Source organism: Macaca thibetana, chromosome 7 (genome assembly GCF_024542745.1).
Source record: "Macaca thibetana thibetana isolate TM-01 chromosome 7, ASM2454274v1, whole genome shotgun sequence".
NCBI lineage: Eukaryota > Metazoa > Chordata > Mammalia > Primates > Cercopithecidae > Macaca > Macaca thibetana.
Window position 1 is genome coordinate 95042488 of NC_065584.1, and position 17832 is coordinate 95060319.

The 17832-nt window shown below is 40.7% G+C and overlaps 1 protein-coding gene across 1 annotated transcript in view; it reads left to right on the forward strand.

Annotated features, from left to right (window-relative positions):
* The window catches only part of LOC126959367 (NF-kappa-B-activating protein-like), a 135913-nt gene that overhangs the window by 106017 nt on the left and 12064 nt on the right, over positions 1-17832 (forward strand). The gene's annotated exons all lie outside the window — the stretch shown is intronic.

A 17832-nucleotide genomic window follows, 5' to 3' on the forward strand; every position in this document is an offset into this window, starting at 1 on the left:
TTATTGACATTTTCCACCATGTTGTGAAATGACTTCTGGGATGAGATAGTTTCCAAGCTGTTTAATGCAATCAAGCATCATGGATCATAAATAATTCTATCATCTCTACTTGAAATTAAGAATATATATGACACTTAATTTTAGTTTGAAGATTTCAGCCTTTAACTTAAGAACTTCTTTTTGGTTTCCAGGCTTCAACTTGATTTCTCAAATAGGGTAGCTCTCCTTGTGGTTTCATGAAGGCTGAACAGTGAGCACTTCAGACCAATATGAATTAGTTCCAGCTCCAAACCATCTACAAAATATTCACAGCATTTATTTTAGGCCCAAGAGTCCCTTCCTATTAAGTATACTTTGCATTCCCAGTGCAATTTAGGTTTTTCCAACTTCTAGTAGTATAGATTTTGTCTACAAAATAATAAATTTTTTAAAAAATACTTTTTTGTTAAAAAAGGGTTAGGAATAAATATCCCAAATATATTTACAGAGACAGACTAAACATATAAAATGCAATAATAGATATAAAAACAGCACAATAGAACGCATAATAGGTCATTTCATTTATTAAGTGCAGATCAAATTTATTTTGTAACAGTATACTCTCATTTAATTTCAAGAAATACCCTGGAAAGGGAAATATACCAAATGGGTCCAAAAAATTAGGCATTTTTCAAACACATTTCAAAAGGCTCTTTTCTTAAAAGAATATTGTCCACTTTTCTAAATCAATTCTTTCTTTCTTTCCTTCTTTTCTTTCTGACAGGGTGTTGCTCTGTCACCCAGGCTGGAGTATAGTGGGGCAATCATAGCTCACTGCAGCCTGGAAATCCTAGGCTCAAGTGATCTTGGTGCCTTAGCCTCTTGAGTAGTCAGGATTATAGGTATGTACCACCATGCCTGGTGTATATACACACACATATCTATATATATACACACACACTATATATACACACATATATACATGTATTATATATATACACACACACATATACATATATTATATATATACACACACACATATATACATATATTATATATACACACACACACACATATAATTTTTTTTGTAGAGGTGGAGGCTTGCTATGTGATGCAGACTGTTCTCAAAGTCCTGGCCTCAAGTGATCTCCTTCTCCTAAAGCCTTCTCCTAAAGCCCTGGGATTAGAGGCATGAGCCACCAAGCCTTGTCTGTTGATTTTCTATTTTATTTCAAAAGTAATAATTACTTATGGTGATATGCTAAAAATTACAGAGAAAATTTACAATTTCTCATTCCACTTCCAACATTTCATCTGTTAGAAAGTGACAACAGTTAAATGTTTGATCATTCATTTTTTCATGATGTGACATACAGAAGCATGTATATCTAATTTAAATATAAGTATACATATATGAATTATATATAAAGATATATAACCATAAGCTTGTAACCATAAACAAAGAGAATCATGTCATATGTTATTTTGCAATCTGCTTTTTTGAATTATAAATATACTAAAAACATATTTTTTGATATCTTTAGATTTAATTTTTTATTCATTTTTTATTTATAAATGAATGGAGACATTAGTTTTGCATCTTGCAATCATAACTGGTAGAAAAGTAAAAATTTCAATGAAGTAATTTGGGGAGTTATTTGAAGAAGGATTTATTTCAAAGAGACACTAAATAATTGTCTATATAGGATTTACATCACTGTCTTAATTGTATTCTCTATAGGTAAGCAAGTGTTTTGCCAAAGCAACACTTCCTCAAAGATCTGCATTGAAAGATTATACCTGTTGGAATTGCCTGATTCCATGATTGTCTATTTTGCTGTGGTAAAACCTAATAGAATAGATCACATTGCCATGAAGAATTTCTACAAGCAACTACTTAAGATTGTGCAAGACAAAATCTTAGGAAATCAATTTGAACAGAATTTGAACAGAGTCTGAGAGAAAGATGGGTAGTCTCAGTTTTGTATGCCACTTCCACCTCAAACAGCCTGAACACATTTCTCAGGCTGCTGTCCAAATGATATGTGACCTGCAGTGTGGAAGAAATGACTCGAAGGTAATGGTCTTTATTCAAGTGGAAGCTGAAGGTCCTACTCCTTTCACTGGATCTCCTTATTTTTTCTCTTACCAAAGAACAGGAACCTTCTCAAATTTCATTAAGATCCTCATTATCTGTAACTGGAGCAAGTCTCTTGGTACAGAACGTATCAGGATAACTTGCTGTCATTTTTTCCTTCAAAAGGGGTAATGCCTTTGTGTCTGTTGATAAAACAATTAATCAAATTTCTCTCCTTCCCTTTTCTTCCCAAAGACTTTCAAAGTAATACTCCATGAGAAACTGAGAAATGCACTTGTTTTCTCTGAGAAAGTGAGAAGACAGAGGCCTTGATGTAGAGATATGGAAGAAAACAAAACTCTTTTGCCCAAAGAGAAATGGAGGTAGAAGGGGGAAGATGACGTGGTTTCAGAAAACATCTAAAGACAGAATAGATTTTAATCCAGGTAAATAATCGACTGACCTCTACCATATCTGATGCCAAAGATATTTACCCAAATTCTCATGCTGTATATGAAGGCTTTCCAGTGAAACTCTATGGAAAACAAATTGGCACCAAGGCTCTCCTGGCCCTCTGAGTGGCACATTTTGAATTCTATAAACCAATTCATTCCTTTGCTTCCCTCCCTCCCTTTCCCCCCTCCCTAAATGTATATTCTTAGCTGAAGAAGAAGTCAGAGGCAGTTATTGTACACAAATCATCTCCTGGCTGAAGTTTTTGGTGGCAGTCAAGAGAGGAGAAGGGAAAAAAAATTAGAAAAATTTCAATTTCAGGACCATTATTATTTTCATTAATCATAAGAGGTGCTGTCACCCTGTCCTGATTCTTTAGAAGGAGATCTATTATACGGTCCATTTAGTCCAAGCCATATTACCTCATATGTTTTCCTGGCTGACCAAATAAGACTTAAGAGATAAAACAATTTACTGTTCATTATGATCCGTGTCACTGGAATCAATCTATTAACCTACATTAACTGGATATGTGACGATATCTCACATACACGCTTCCTCAGTTTAAAGGAAAGGCAAGGGAATGGGGAGGGGGCAGAGAGAGTGAGGCGAAAGGAGACGGAAGGAAATCAGGGCCCATAAAGTGCAGCAGACGTATAATTTGCCAAGCGAATACAACTTCATTTTCCAGTGCCCACTGCTGCGCCCTCCACATCTTCACGCAGCCCCTGACCTGTAAAGAAGTCTAACAAATTGGCTTCTATTGTGGAGCCAAAAGGTGCCATCAAAGAAGGGACGGTTCGCTGGTCCTAAAGTATGATGGGAAATCTCAGGCTGGAATAAAGAGCTGCCGTTTTATGAAGTTAACCCATTAAGGTTAAAAGCAAGCAGGAAGCTCCGGCTGGTGGGGCAGCAGTGCCAGGAGGACAGAATCCCTCCAGCCGTCTCTCTCAAACATTCGGGGAAGACAGCCCCAGGTGAAGCAAGCACCACATGAAGTTAAGATAAAAATAATCACCACCTTCCTATTTTAAGCAATAAAAATTCCCCTGCTGTGTCTCTGGACAGCCCCTCTGTTTCACTCTTTCTCTCCTGTTTTCTCTCTCTCTCTCTCCCTTTCTCCATGGATTAGGAATCATAAGCATCTCCAGAAATCAATCAATCAATCAATTAATGATGCAAACCTGCATAAAAAACTTCAGAGTAAAGAGTAGAGAGCTTAGGGTGGTGTGTGTCACCAAAATGTGACTCCAGTGTCCCTTCATTCTGCATTTGCACCTGCTGGTAAGAGCTCATCTGGGCCCTGACTTGTATGCTGTAAATTTTCCTCTGAGACTCCAGAGCTCTGTTCATGGTTGTCTCCAGACCACAGGCAGATTCCTTTGTACAGCACGTGTATTACCAATCCACACCATCCATGCTACCGAGGAGTGTGCAATGGTAACGCACAGCCAGAAGAGGTTGTGCCTGGTGTTGATGGACTGTCACCTGTTTTCATTCCTATATGGAAGGGGGCAAATTTCAGACTGTATACATCTCCCTTTCATGGGTGATTTGGTCTACTAGTTACCATAGGATCTCGAGAGAGAGAATTACAAAACTTTGTTATATATTCAACCTTGTCAGTCCTAGGAAGAGGTAAAAACACCTGTGCAGTTATGGCTGTTCTTGAGCTCAGGGTATAATTGGTGTGAAAAAAGTGGATATATCCTGTTCTGGATAAGAGGAAGTGGAAGGCATTATTGATAAATCATGTCATTCTTAACTGGTGAGAGATTAGGATCACAAATGGAGGATTGCCACAGAAATGTGGAGTTATTTTATGTGCTAGTGATATCATTATACTTCCTCATAAATTTTCATGGGTCTATCTTTGGGTCAAGCCAGGGAAGTTTTATTACTTTTGGTCCATACCACCCGTGGACCAAAATTTCTTCCACTTGAAGATGCACACGTTGTCAGTTTCTCCTTTCTCCACAAGTCATGACAGAAAAAAAGGCAAACAAAGCTAACTTCATTGTTTTTGAAATGTTTTAAGCTATATTTTTAAAAATACAGCTTAAACTATATTTTTAAAAAATAGGCTGGGCACGATGGCTCATGCCTGTAATCCCAGTCCTTTGGGAGGACGAGGCGGGTGGATCACTTGAGGTCAGGAGTTTGAGACCAGCCTGGCCAACATGGTGAAACCCCATATATACTAAAAATACAAATATTAGCCGGGCGTGGTGGCACATGCCTGTAATCCCAGCTGCCTGGGAGACTGAGGCAGGAGAATCGCTTGTACAGTAAGCCGAGTTGCAGTAAGCCGAGATCATGCCATTGCACTCCAGCCTGGGCAACAAGAGCGAAACTCCATCTCAAAAACAAACAAACAACAGTAAGAAAAACTTTACTGTTTGTAAACTTTTTAATTACCTTAAACATTCTATATCAAAGTTTGATTTTCAACCCAAGTGTTTTTCTCCATTCTCTTGTCTGTCTTCAATCTCCCTGCACTGAAAGAAGAGAAAACATCCTTTCATATCTGTACTTGTGATGCCTGAGAGGGAACAAGTATTTCACAAATGTTTGTGCAGTAAAGAAAAATTATCAAGTCCTTTGAGAAATGATTGCAGGAGAGGTGGACACTGGGTCTACTTATACACAGATTTTTTTTTTTCAACAAAAGGCAGTTTTCATGGAATGCAAAACCCACACATACAGAGAGCTAAATTTTCCCATACAGGGGTCGGCAGGGCCAATTGCAGGACTTGGTTATGCATGGATTTTGGTATCTACAGGGGTCCTGGAACCAATCCTCCACGTATACCAAGGAGCAACTGTAGTCAGATTCCAATTTTATCTTCAAGATAGGACCTTTAGACTTTCTCGATGTGCTGACTGTAGTCTATGACAGAATGAGAGGAATTAAAGATGGTGTCAGGCTGCTTCTTTCTTTTTCTTTCCTGAGCAACTTGCAGAACAGAGTTGCCATTTTTTTAAGAAGGGGAAGGTTACACTTTGGATGGAGTGGGCACCAGGAGTTTGGTTTCTGTTAAGTTTGAAGTTTCTATTACATACTCAATGAAAAATGAATACCAATTCCAAACCAGAGATACACATTTTGGAGATATCAGTATATTGGTGAATTTCTTGAGACTACCTAGAGTTAGTGTAGGTAGAGAAAAGTTTTGAGATTTGATTCCTAGTACATGCTAAGGTTTAGAGGCTGAAAACATTAGTCAGAATGAGTAAAGGAGCATCATGTAAGAGTGGCCAAGGAGGTAGGAAGAAAACCAGGAGGGAATGATGTTTTGGAAGCCAAGTAAAGAGAGCGTCTCGAAGTGGGAATGACCAGTCTGTGAGATCTGCTCGAGTTGAGGACTGAGAACTGATGTTTGGGTTAGCAGTGTAAAAGTCACTGATGACCTTGACAAGAGCTGCAGTAGATAATGAAAATCTGATTAAAGTGTGTTTTTGAACTCTCTTGAGAGATAAGGAGGAAAAGAATTGTAGTCAGTGAGCATAGTCTACTCTTTCCGAGTATTTTGTAGTCAGGGGAGCAGAAAAACTGTTAAAACTACAAAGAGATGTGGGATCAAGAGTGGGGACATATATCAAAATGTGCTCTAAAAGAGTTATTAAAGTTACTGAGTCTCTTCCTTACCTGTTGCCATGCATTATTTGAACATCTGTCTACAAGCTTTGTTATAACCAGTGGCTTTCTCCAATTCTTTGGCTATATATAGTTCCCTACCAATGCCTATGGTTTCTCTTTTTCTAAACCTGTTAATGAGCCAGTCCTGGTGATAGAAATGATATCCTTGATGACAAAGAGGCTCAGCTTGACATTCAGTCTGAGGACAGAGTAGTCTCACTATTCCTCATCCAACTTGAAGCTGCAAGTCTAGGTCATAGAAAAGAGAAACAGCAGAAGTTGCTGCTCCTTATTGAAGCAATGTAGACTATCTATCCACGGTACCAGTGGGTTGATTCTGCAGAACTGATGGCATGGGTAAAGATGGAGGGAACAAGGAAGCTCCCCCCTATGCCACTGCTTTAAATGAGGATCATACAGATAACATTTCAGAAGCTGTGTATCCCAATTTTCAGCATATCAAAGTTAGCAACAGCCCAGCCTCTGGAGCCAGACAATCTATATCTCTATATCCATCTCACTTACTGGCCACATGCCTTTGACCATGAATGTCTCTTTGAACCTCTATTATTTCATCAGTAAGATGGGGAAAATAATTCTACCTTCTCATAGTGTTGTAGTAAGGAACAAATTAGATAGTGCGTGCAAGACACTTAACATAGTAAATGCATACAGAATGTTTTCCATAGAGTATACGATTTAGTGTATATAAGGAAAGTATTACCATTTCATTAATAGGTGAAAGCATTTGATGAGACTTACAGGGTTCCCAAAGTCTTTCTGTAGCTCAAGGCAAAATTTTCAGTCAAAAATTTTGACATTGGTTGGGTGTGGTGGCTCAAGCCTGCAATCCCAGCACTTTGGGAGACTGAGGTAGGTGGATCGCTTGAGGCCAGGAGTTTGAGACCAGGCTGGGCAACATGGTGAAACCCCGTCTTTACTAAAAGTATAAAAAGTAGCCAGGCATGGTGCTGTGTGCCTGTAGCCCCAGCTACTCTGGAGGCTGAGGCACAAGAATCGCTTGAATCCAGGAGGTGGAGGTTGCAGTGAGTCAAGATCGTGCCACTGCACTCCAGCCTGGGTTACAGAGCGACACTCTGTCTCGGAAAAAAAAAAAAAAAAAAAAATGACATTTACCCCAAGTTACAGGAACAATCACCTACAAATTTTCCTCTGATCCTAAAGCTTAAAGACTCTATGGCAACCTATCTTATGGGGTGAAGAAAGAAAAGAAAGTCAGCACTAGGTAAGTAGTTGATTTTGGGTGATCTTGTCAAGAGTTTTCCAGTTTCATAGCTAAGGAACTGTTTATTCATGAGACCTCCTAATTGAGGACATGAACAACCTCTCTATTAAAAGCATTGTGAGGCAACCCAAAGAAAGTAGGATGGGTAACTGAAAGGCCTGAGCCTTAGTTTTAGGCTTGTCAAAAACTTACTTTCTACAAGTGGATTAACCTCTCTTAGCCTTAGAGTTCCCATGTGTGATATGAGGGCTGGGCCAGATCAATGATTTAAACAGAGCCTAACAGTCTGTCCCGGGGAGAGTGAGTAGGGGGAGGGCTTCCCCGACCCTCCTTGTTTCAACCTTCTCTTACTATTGTAGGGAGGAACAAATGAGATCATGCATGCAAAACACCTAACAGAGTACATGGCATTTATTACATAGATAAGCATTAAACAATGCTTATTTTATTTTTTATTCTGCTTTATATGTGTCTGTGTAAAGTTTTGTTTGAAGGGAGACTTTTGCCACTAAAGCACATCTGAAAATCCACTGGGCTACAAGAACCCTTTCTTTCAGCTTGAAACTTCTATGAGTCTATTACTAGGCGCCCAGGAAATGGGCACATGGAACAGAAGATAAAATGTATATATGACCGGGCGCGGTGGCTCACACCTGTAATCCCAGCACTTTAGGAGGCCGAGGTGGGCGGATCACGAGGTCAGTAGATGGAGACCATCCTGGCTAACACGGTGAAACCCCGTCTCTACTAAAAATACAAAAAATTCCCCGGGCTGGGTGGCGGGGCCTGCAGCCCCAGCTACTCTGGAGGCTGAGGCAGGAGAATGGCATAAACCCGGGAGGCGGAGCTTGCAGTGAGCCGAGATCTCACCACCGCACTCCAGTCTGGGCGACAGAGCGAGTCTCCGTCTCCAAAAAAAAAAAAAAAAAAATATATATATATATATATATATATATATAAAAATGGGTGGGAGGGTTGACACATACTCTCCTATTCACAGGTAGGAGCAATTGTTAGTTTCTCCTGGGAGCCTGGAAGCTGCCTTGCCCCCACACTTCCCCTGTGTACTCGTCTTCACTTCTCACTGTGAAAAGGCAAAATAAAATGGAGCAGGAAAAGTGGATGAGTGGAAGGTAAAAGGTAAAACGCCAGTGTAATTAAAACCAAACCTTAATTTTTGGAGGCTGGGAAACTACCCTGGGGGCTTTCCAGAAGTTTGTGCCTTCTAGGAGGAGACTGGAATTTGCCTTTCTGACAGACCTGCTGCTTATAATGGAAGGCGCTGCTTTCATGAGACCTTTGAGTTAACCTTTTGATCTTTGGAGAAGCCTCAGTTCTACAAAGGAGATATTAAGCTCCCTGACTAGTAATGAAAATCAGGAGGGTTGGTAAAGCTGTGTCTCAGAAAAAGCCCAAGTGGATCACCACTTCTATAACAGTTGTGGCTTCTAGATTGATATCACCATTTCCATCCTCATCCTTCACCCCAGGGTCTTGGTAAGGTGCTTGTAAATGCCTGATCAAGTCTCAAAAGTGATATGAAGGATTATGAAAAGTGGTATGCATGCCTTCCCAGAGTCCAGAGAAGACAGCCATTGTGCCCAAGGAATTTTGTTGGTAAGGGTCATCAGCAGAGCATAGGGGTCACAAGCACAGAGAAGGGGCTGCCATGTTGACAGTTGCATGTTTAGCTCTCAAAGGTCTCAGAGAGCATGAACTGACTGCCTGCATGCCAGGAGTTGGCAAAGCTTTGCAACAAAATGAGGTGGCAGAGTGGACTTGCCACATGGCATGGTGAGTCAGTAACGTGGAAGCCTGCAGAAGGAACTAAGGGACAAGTGGAGGGGAGTTAATGTAGGTGGACTTGTGTGGTACCACATTGAGCACAAAAGGAGAGCAACTGTATTTCCTAGTCACAGGTGGATATACAGCTATTATAGGAGATTAACTGAGGAAAGATTCAACCCCAGATGCAAAACTCCAAAAGGGTCCAGCCAAGAGATCTCCAAATGGACAATTTAACTAATTACTCTTGGGGTCTAGCACTCCATAGCACTTTCTAGTCTTGGAGAGAAGGAAAGGTTCTAGAAGTGATATTTTTCTGGTTTAACTCAATCCTGGTTTGACATTTTCTTTGTATTCCATCAACGGTTCTCTCGCTTGAAAGCCAACCCAATGCCTCAAAATAAGTCTTTTTATTGATGGAGAAAGCAAGTCTTTTTCTTGCTTCTCTTGTTTCTGCTCTTCTTTTTTTGTTCTTCAATGCCAACAATATCCTTCATAGACTCAAAAACAACAATTAGATCATAATTTGGACATCAGTAAGGAAAAGGGACATGTCATCTGTTGTCTTGGTTCAATATCTGACCTGTACTAACCACTCCATATTTGGGAATTGCTATTTTTACTATTCTTGTTTATGTTATGGTTATTATTGTTATTAATATCTGTCTTCCTCTAATCCAAATTCTAAATCAGTACTGTCCAGCGGAACTTTCTATGATGATGAAGATGTTCTATATCTGTATTTTCCCATGTGTAATCACTAGCCACTCTGTATGCTCCACAGACAGCCAGTAGGCCTGTGGTTATTGAGTAGTTCAAACGTGGCCAGTTCACCTAAGTAACTAAGTCTTTAATTTTATTTAATTTAAATGAATGTCCATTAAAATAGCTATAGGACAGTGCAGGTCTTGGCCTATTTTTCTCAGGTGAGGGTTGGGGCATTCTTACTCCTTAAACCTGTGGTTACGGAACTGGCTTCAGGATAACCTGGAAGACTTGTCAAAACACAGATTCCTGGGCCCCAAGCCTGGAGTTTCTGATTTCCTATGTCTAGGGGGTGGCCTAAGAATGCGCATTTTAACAAGAGGTACTGTTATTAGTGGTCCTGGGACCAGACTTTGAGAGCCACTGCTTTAGATCTATCCATGTTTCCAAATTCCAGGGGCACATCGTAATCACATGAGGAAGTGATGCCCAATATATTTATTTCCCGGCAAAAAAATTAAACCAGAATTTTCAGAGTTCCAGATTATTTCTTTGCACAGGCCAGAATTCAATACAATTATTAAATCAAAAGGCATGTTAAATTAGGTCAGTGCTTTTCAAACTGTAATGTGCTTATGAATCACCTGGGGATCTTGAGAAAAAGCAGAGAGTAATTTACTAGGTTTGCAAGGGTCCTAGGAATCAGCATTTCCAGTGAGCTCCCAGGTTAGGCCAATGCTGCAGGTCTAAGGACCATGGTTTGAATAGCAAGACATTAGATGATCCCTGAGGTTGATTCTGATCTTTATATGATTCTAGAACTGGGCAGGATGTCTGCAGCCTGGCATGCTCACAATAGTGTAGTGCTGCGAGAGGAGAAAGTGCAGTGGAGTGATGACAAATTTGGCATGTCCCGGGGAGGAGGAAAGACAAGTGGCCCACTCAGGGCAGCTGGGTCCTTGCCTGAGGCTGCCAACTGAGTTATGCAGGCGAGCTCCTTTCTTGAAGGGTGGGGAGGAGCGGGGAGTAGGTAGAATCAGGCTCTCTGCTATCAATAACCTATAAAGCCCCATGTAGAGTTCAAAGCCTATAAACAGCTGTACCGATGGCCATCCATGGGAAGAGGGAGCTGGAGATCAGACAGCCCTACTGTTAAACAGGGCAGTTCCAGGCTCAGAACTGTCAAGCTGTCCAGTGTTAGGAGCCTTTAAATTAAGAAAGAAAACCAAACGTTGAAGGTTCTATTACATGATTGGATAATAACCAAGGGGCATTACAGTACTTGTAATGTCAAATATAAAGGAGGCTTAATGGTTCTTTTTCTCACTTCAGGTCAAAGGTGAGTTACAATTGAGTCTTCAGAGTTCAGCAGTTAGTGAAGTAAAGAGAAAAAGAGAATGCACCAGGCCACCACAGAAGACCCCAGGAAACCCACAGCAGCCTTTGGGTACTTCCTCAGGGGAGGGGGCGAGCATAAGAATAATAGGGAGTTTAAAATCCTGCCAAACTATTTCTTCACAAAGCTGTATTTACTTTCCGAAGTGCCTGCTATCAGTGCCCTATAATCATAGAATCAAAAAGGAAGAAAAAGGTTTATTTTCGTGCAGTTGTTGCCTATTACCATGAATGGAAATATATTTAATACCGATGTTTTCCTGGTGGTCCATATAACTTTTATTTCCTCTACTGAAAGAAAAATAAAAAATTAAGCCATCCAAAGCAAAGCACCTTTTCTGAATTTCAAGTAGACAGCTAGGCAGCACCAGAAGCTGTTATAAATGGGTACTCCACAGGAATTCAGATAAACCAAGATGGATTTCCTCAAACATGTTTGCTTACAAAACCCTTTAATTCTTTCTCTCCTTCTCACTCCTTTACACACACACACACACGTACACATAGACACACACACACACACACCCCCAGCATGTGCTCTGTTACCTACAGAGTTGATATTATAATAAACCAGGATGTCAAACACAGGGAAAAGTGCATGCAAAGAGTGTTTTAAAGACAAAACTTAACCAGGGTCTTCAGCAATCTTGTTTTCTGCTGAATTTGAGATTTCAGAAGACAGCATTTCTCTCTTGTCTCCCGTAAGAATGACTCTATTTGTTCTTTTTCAGGGATCCCCCTCCAGGGTCCTGTCCCAGAACAAAATGAATAATGACGCTTTATTTTTCACAGTACCATTTCTCAAGAAGTTCACGATGCTTTAGAAAACTGGTCTCATAAATCTTCGAGACACTCTTGAGAGCTAGAAAGCAACCGTTTCACCCCCATTATACAGGTGAGGAGACTGAGGTACAGCAGTGGAGGAAGAATAACGTGCCAGGGCCTTTAATCATACAGTTTTTAAAAAAGCAGATTTTCTCTTTTCCAAGTCAGTTTATGCCTGCATCCTATTTGCCAATATCTACAGGGATAAAGTACTAACTTCAAGAGATCCAGAAAATGCCTCCACTTTTTAAAAAAATACATTCACTACAATGTATTTATCTAAATAGTGAGCCAACAATGTACATGGCCTTAAATAAATGCATGTGAATGTGCATGTGTGCTTGCTGGCTGCATATGTATAATGAACATGATTTTAGGTTGTGGAACTTAACTTGAACACAGTTTTTAAATGTGTTTTGCAAAGACAAGAACCTACTCAAATCTGAAGGTCTCCAGACTGAACTGAATTCCTTTGTCCAGTTCTCTCTTAAATCCATGAGACAACAAACGGCATATGTTAGCATATTCAGAGCCATCTAGTGATTGATTTGGGGCTTCAATGACTAATCAGTGACCCTCTGTCCTTGCATTTGTACCCTTCACTCCAACTCAAACTCCAGCAGCATTCAAAGGAACACTAGAGAGACGGGCAAAGCTCACTGAGGAGCAGAGGCTCTCAGCAGTAATGCCATGTACATGTCCGCCCCTCCTTTGATGCTGGACGTATAAATAGCAGGAAACTTAACACTTGGACTTGGACTCCTCATGATTAGGCTCAAAGCTTGGTGATTTTTATTTTATTTTATTTTTTGGAGAGAGTCTCGCTCTGTGGCCCAGGCTGGAATGCAGTGGCACGATCTCGGCTCACTGCCACCTCCGCCTCCTTGGTTCAAGCAATTCTGCTGCCTCAGCCTCCCAGGTAGCTGGGATTACAGGTGCCTACCACCACGCCTGGCTAATTTTTTGTAGTTTTAGTAGAGATGGGGTTTCGCCATGCTGGCCAGAATGGTCTGGAATTCCTGACGTCAGGTGATCCAACCACCTCGGGCTCCCAAAGTGCTGGGATTACAGGCATAAGCCACCGTGCCCAGGTGATTATTTTAAACATTAATGTAAATGATACATTTATGACATGCCATGAGTCAACCCATTGAGGATCTTAAAGCAACGCAAACAGTGACACTCTTCTTCCTGATGGGAGTGAGGGTGGCTTACTTGCCAGGAGACAGGGAGCTAGGATGCTTTAGGCTAGGGACACCGCAGATCACTAGCAAGAATTTGAAGGTAGTCACTGGAAAAATAGAGGTGAATTCAGCTGATATAGATTTCACAGATGATTGAGCATTTAAAGACTCCTCTTTTCTCTTACATCCAGTGCTAACACAGAAGATACCCACCTGTGATGGTTAATATTAAGTGTCAACTTGATAGGAATGAAGGATTCAAAGTATTGTTCCTGGGTGTGTCTGTCAGGGTGTTGCCTAGGAGATCAACATTTGAGTCAGTGGGCTGGGAGAGGCAGACACACCCTCAATCTGAGTGGGCACCCCATCTAATCCATTGCCAGCACTGCTAGAATAAATCAGGCAGAAAAAGGTAGGTGAGGCTGACTTGCTGAGTCTTCTGGCCTCCATGTTTCTCCCGTGCTGGATGCTTCCTGCCCTTGAACATCAGACTCCAAGTTCTTCAGCTTTTGGACTGTTGGACTTACACCAGTGGTTTGCGAGGGGCTCTCAGGCCTTCAGACACAGACTGAAGAGTGCACTGTCTACTACTGTACTGTTGAGGTTTGGGACTCAGACTGGCTTCCTCGCTCCTCAGCTTGCAGATGGCCTATTGTGGAACTTCACCTTGTGATCCTGTGAGTCAGTTCTCCTTTTTTTCTTTTTTTGAGACGGAGTCTAGCTCTGTCGCCCAGGCTGGAGTGCAGTGGTGCGATCTCGGCTCACTGCAACCTCCGCCTCCTGGGTTCACACCATTCTCCTGCCTCAGCCTCCTGAGTAGCTGGGACTATGGGCGCTCGCCACTACCCCCAGCTAATTTTTTGTATTCTTTAGTAGAGACGGGGTTTCCTGTGTTAACCAGGATGGTCTTGATCTCCTGACCTCATAATCCGCCTGCCTCGGCCTCCTAAAGTGCTGGGATTACAGGAGTCAGTTCTCCTTTAAAAACTTTTCTTCATCTATACATCTATCCTTTTAGCTCTGTCCCTCTAGAGAACCCTGACTAATACACTACCCACTGAACTGGTAAAATATTATTTAGTCCTCACGAATCTATTTTCCCCTTTTGGTCAGTTTTGGTTCTATCTAATCAATATCAACATTACTTTTGTACAGTTCCTTATTCTTGGCCTATACAAAGCGGGAAGCTTGCCAGTCTCTTTTCCCTCTAAGTTTGGCAGTCCCTAACCAGTGGGTTAATATTGCTAGTGGTGAACTTCACTGCTTCATAAGGAAACCCACTCCAGCTTCAGCGGCTGGAATTCTTTTCTTACTTGGAGACCAAATATTCTTCCCTGTTCGTTCCACTCATTTGCCCAGTCTAGTCCACTGAAGCTATAGAAATCTAACTTCCAAGTATTTTAAAGCAGCAATAATCCCGCCCCACTTCCCATATCTCTTTTCAAATGTTTCAAATGTCATCCATTCACTACTTTTTCTTAAGTCAATTCTGTGGTATGTTAAGCATTAATATAAGAAAAATAAAGGGCAGTCTTTTAAAATTAAATATAGAGTTAACTCACCAAGTTAGACTCACACTATTCCTCAGGAAGATCACAGAAGAATAACACAGTTATTGGAAAAGGACATCTAAGCTCTTTACAGCTAAGGAAGATGAAAGGAATATTTCCAAAAGGGTGGGGGCCGGAGATGGCTCAGGCTTAAAAGGACATGAGGTAACTGAGACTGAATTTAAACAAAACTAGAGAATAAAACGACTGGGGGAAAAAAAAGATAATTATGTCTTACAACAATTACCCTGGCTATGAAGCAAAATTAGCATAGTCCTTTCTAATTTAAATGTGTTGAAAGTGGCTAAGCATGACAGCAGAAAATTACAAGGTTTAGGACACAGGCTTTGGTTAAAGTGATGGCAATCGGATTATCTTGGCATTTTCTGCTGATAGCAATGATTATAAACTTACCTATAAATATTAACTGTTTAATGCTAGGTTAGGTTTTATTTTGCTGGAAAGTACAGAGTCATTCTATACTTGAAGTTGGTTTTGTGCATTTTTTTCTTATTTAGTTTAATTTTGGTTTGTTTTATTGCTCATAGGTTCAGTTACTTTTTAATAACAGGTAATTGTTTCTTCCTTCTTTCCCTCCCTTCCTTCCTTTCTTCTTTATGTCCTTCCTTCCTCCCTCCCTCCCTCCTTCGTTTCTTTCCTTCCTTCCTCCCTTCCTTCCCTTTCTTTGTTTCTCTTTTCCATCTTTGGATCCAAGGGGATCAACTTCACTCACTTTCCCATAGAGGAGATACTACTCCAATGTGTCCATTTCCAATTCAACTGTAGCTTCATTTCCAATCAAAAGTTTTCTAAGCTGCATAACCATCTTTAGTTCACTCTGCAACACCATTTTCTCAACTGCTGGGTCTGTGTACCATTGATCCATTTACATTATTTGGCACTTTGTCATGTTTCCTCATATCACTATTTTTATGTAAGAGAATTCATCTGCCAATACTTTGCCTGTTATCCCCACCCCCTATCTAATCACCCAAAGTAAAATATACCTTTATTTAATAAACATTATTTCATGATTTGAGGAGAAAAATCTACATTTTCTGTGTAGACAAAGTCAACAAAGACTTACAATTAAAAAATAATAATTAAAAGTTAATGGTTAGATGAACTGTGTAGGCAACTAGGCAACTTATTTAACATGATATTTCACCCAGCGTTTCTAAATCCTGGCACTATTAACATTTTGGTTCAGATGATTTTTTTGTTGTAAAGCTCTGTCCTATGCACTGTAAGACATTAGCAGCATGTCTGGGTAGAGACCCATTCGATGACAGTAGCAACCCCCACATCAGCCTCAGGTTGTGATAATGACACATCTCTAGACATTACCAGGTATCCTGGGGGCTGGGGGCATATTACTCCCAGTTGAAAGCCACTGATTGAACCCAAGCAGAAAAGGTCTTTAATAGTGGGGGAAATAAATAATACACTATTACACACTCTCCTTTTTTTTTTTTTTTTAAGTTCCAAAGTTCCAGGGTACATGTGTAGGTTTGTTACATAGGTAAACATGTGCCATGGTTGTTTGCTGCACCTATCAACCCATCACCTAAGTATTAAGCCCAGCATGCATTAGCTGTTTTTCCTGATGCTCTCCTTGCTCTGCTCCACCGGCCCCAGTGTGTGTTGTTCCCTTCCTTGTGTTCATGTGTTCTCATGATTAGCTCGCACTTATGAGTGAGGACATACGGTATTTGGTTTTCTGTTCCTGCGTTAGTTTGCTGAGAATAATCGCTTCCAGCTTCATCCATGTCCCTGCAAAGGACATGATCTCATTCATTTTTATGACTGCGTAATATTCCATGGTTATATGTATCACATTTTCTTTATCCAGTCTATCATCGATGGGCATTTGTGTTGATTCCGTGTCTTTGCTATTGTGAACAATATAACACACTATTCTTACTTGGATTAATTTATCTGCCACACATATCCAGTTATTGGCGATAGAAGCTTATGGTGGTCTGAATGAACTAGAAGAATTGGTGGTGAGCTACTGGTAACAGAGACAGAAAATACTAGTAGTTTAAATAAGAGAGAAGCTTATTTGTCTATTATTCTAGAGAAGTCTGGAAAGAGGCCTTCCCTGTTGGTTGAGGGCTCCATGGTACTGTCAGGGTCATGGGCCTCATCTTTTTATTTCAACATCCATAGAACTTGGCTTTCATGATCCAGCTCCCGGGTATCTGTGGAATGCCAGCTGGGTTGCTAAAGCATCAAACTGGAAGCAAGAACCAGGATTGGTAGGGCAAAAAGGAGCAAAGGGAAGATTCTCAGAAGCTCCCAAACCAACTAGAAGCTAGAAGAAAGGCTAGGAAATGTATTTCCAGTGAACTACTGTGAAATGTTTCAATAGCAAAGAAAAAAAAAGAGAACATATATTGTGTTTACAACTAGCAATCTCCCATTCATTTATTCTTCTTCTAATTCAGGTAACTATTTCTTAAATATTTACTATGTGCTAGATGCTGCTAGAACTGGAAATAAGGAGAGAATGAACTTTGCTATCTGGGGGCATATAACCTACAGAGATGGGCAAGTATGACATGATTAATTAAGCAACTAAAGCATAAATGGCAAGTTTTATGAATGGCACAAAAACACAGAGCACACTTTAAGTCTCTTGGAGGCAAAATGAATTTTTCTGTTTTTTCAATACCTATAAGTCAGGGGTCCCAAATCCCTGGGCCACCGATCAGTACCAATTCACAGACCCAAAGGAACCAGGCTACACAGCAGGAGGTGAGCGGTGTGCCAGCGAGCATTACCACCCGAGCTCCGCCTCCTGTCAGATCAGCAGCAGTGCATTAGATTCTCATAGAACCCTATTGTGAACTGCACATGCCAGGGATCTAGGCTATCCGCTCCATCTACTGCCGGATGATCTAAGGTGGAAGAGTTTCATCCAGAAAACATTTCCCCCTCCTTGTCCGTGGAAAAATTGTCTTCCATGAAACCATTCCTGGTGCCAAAAA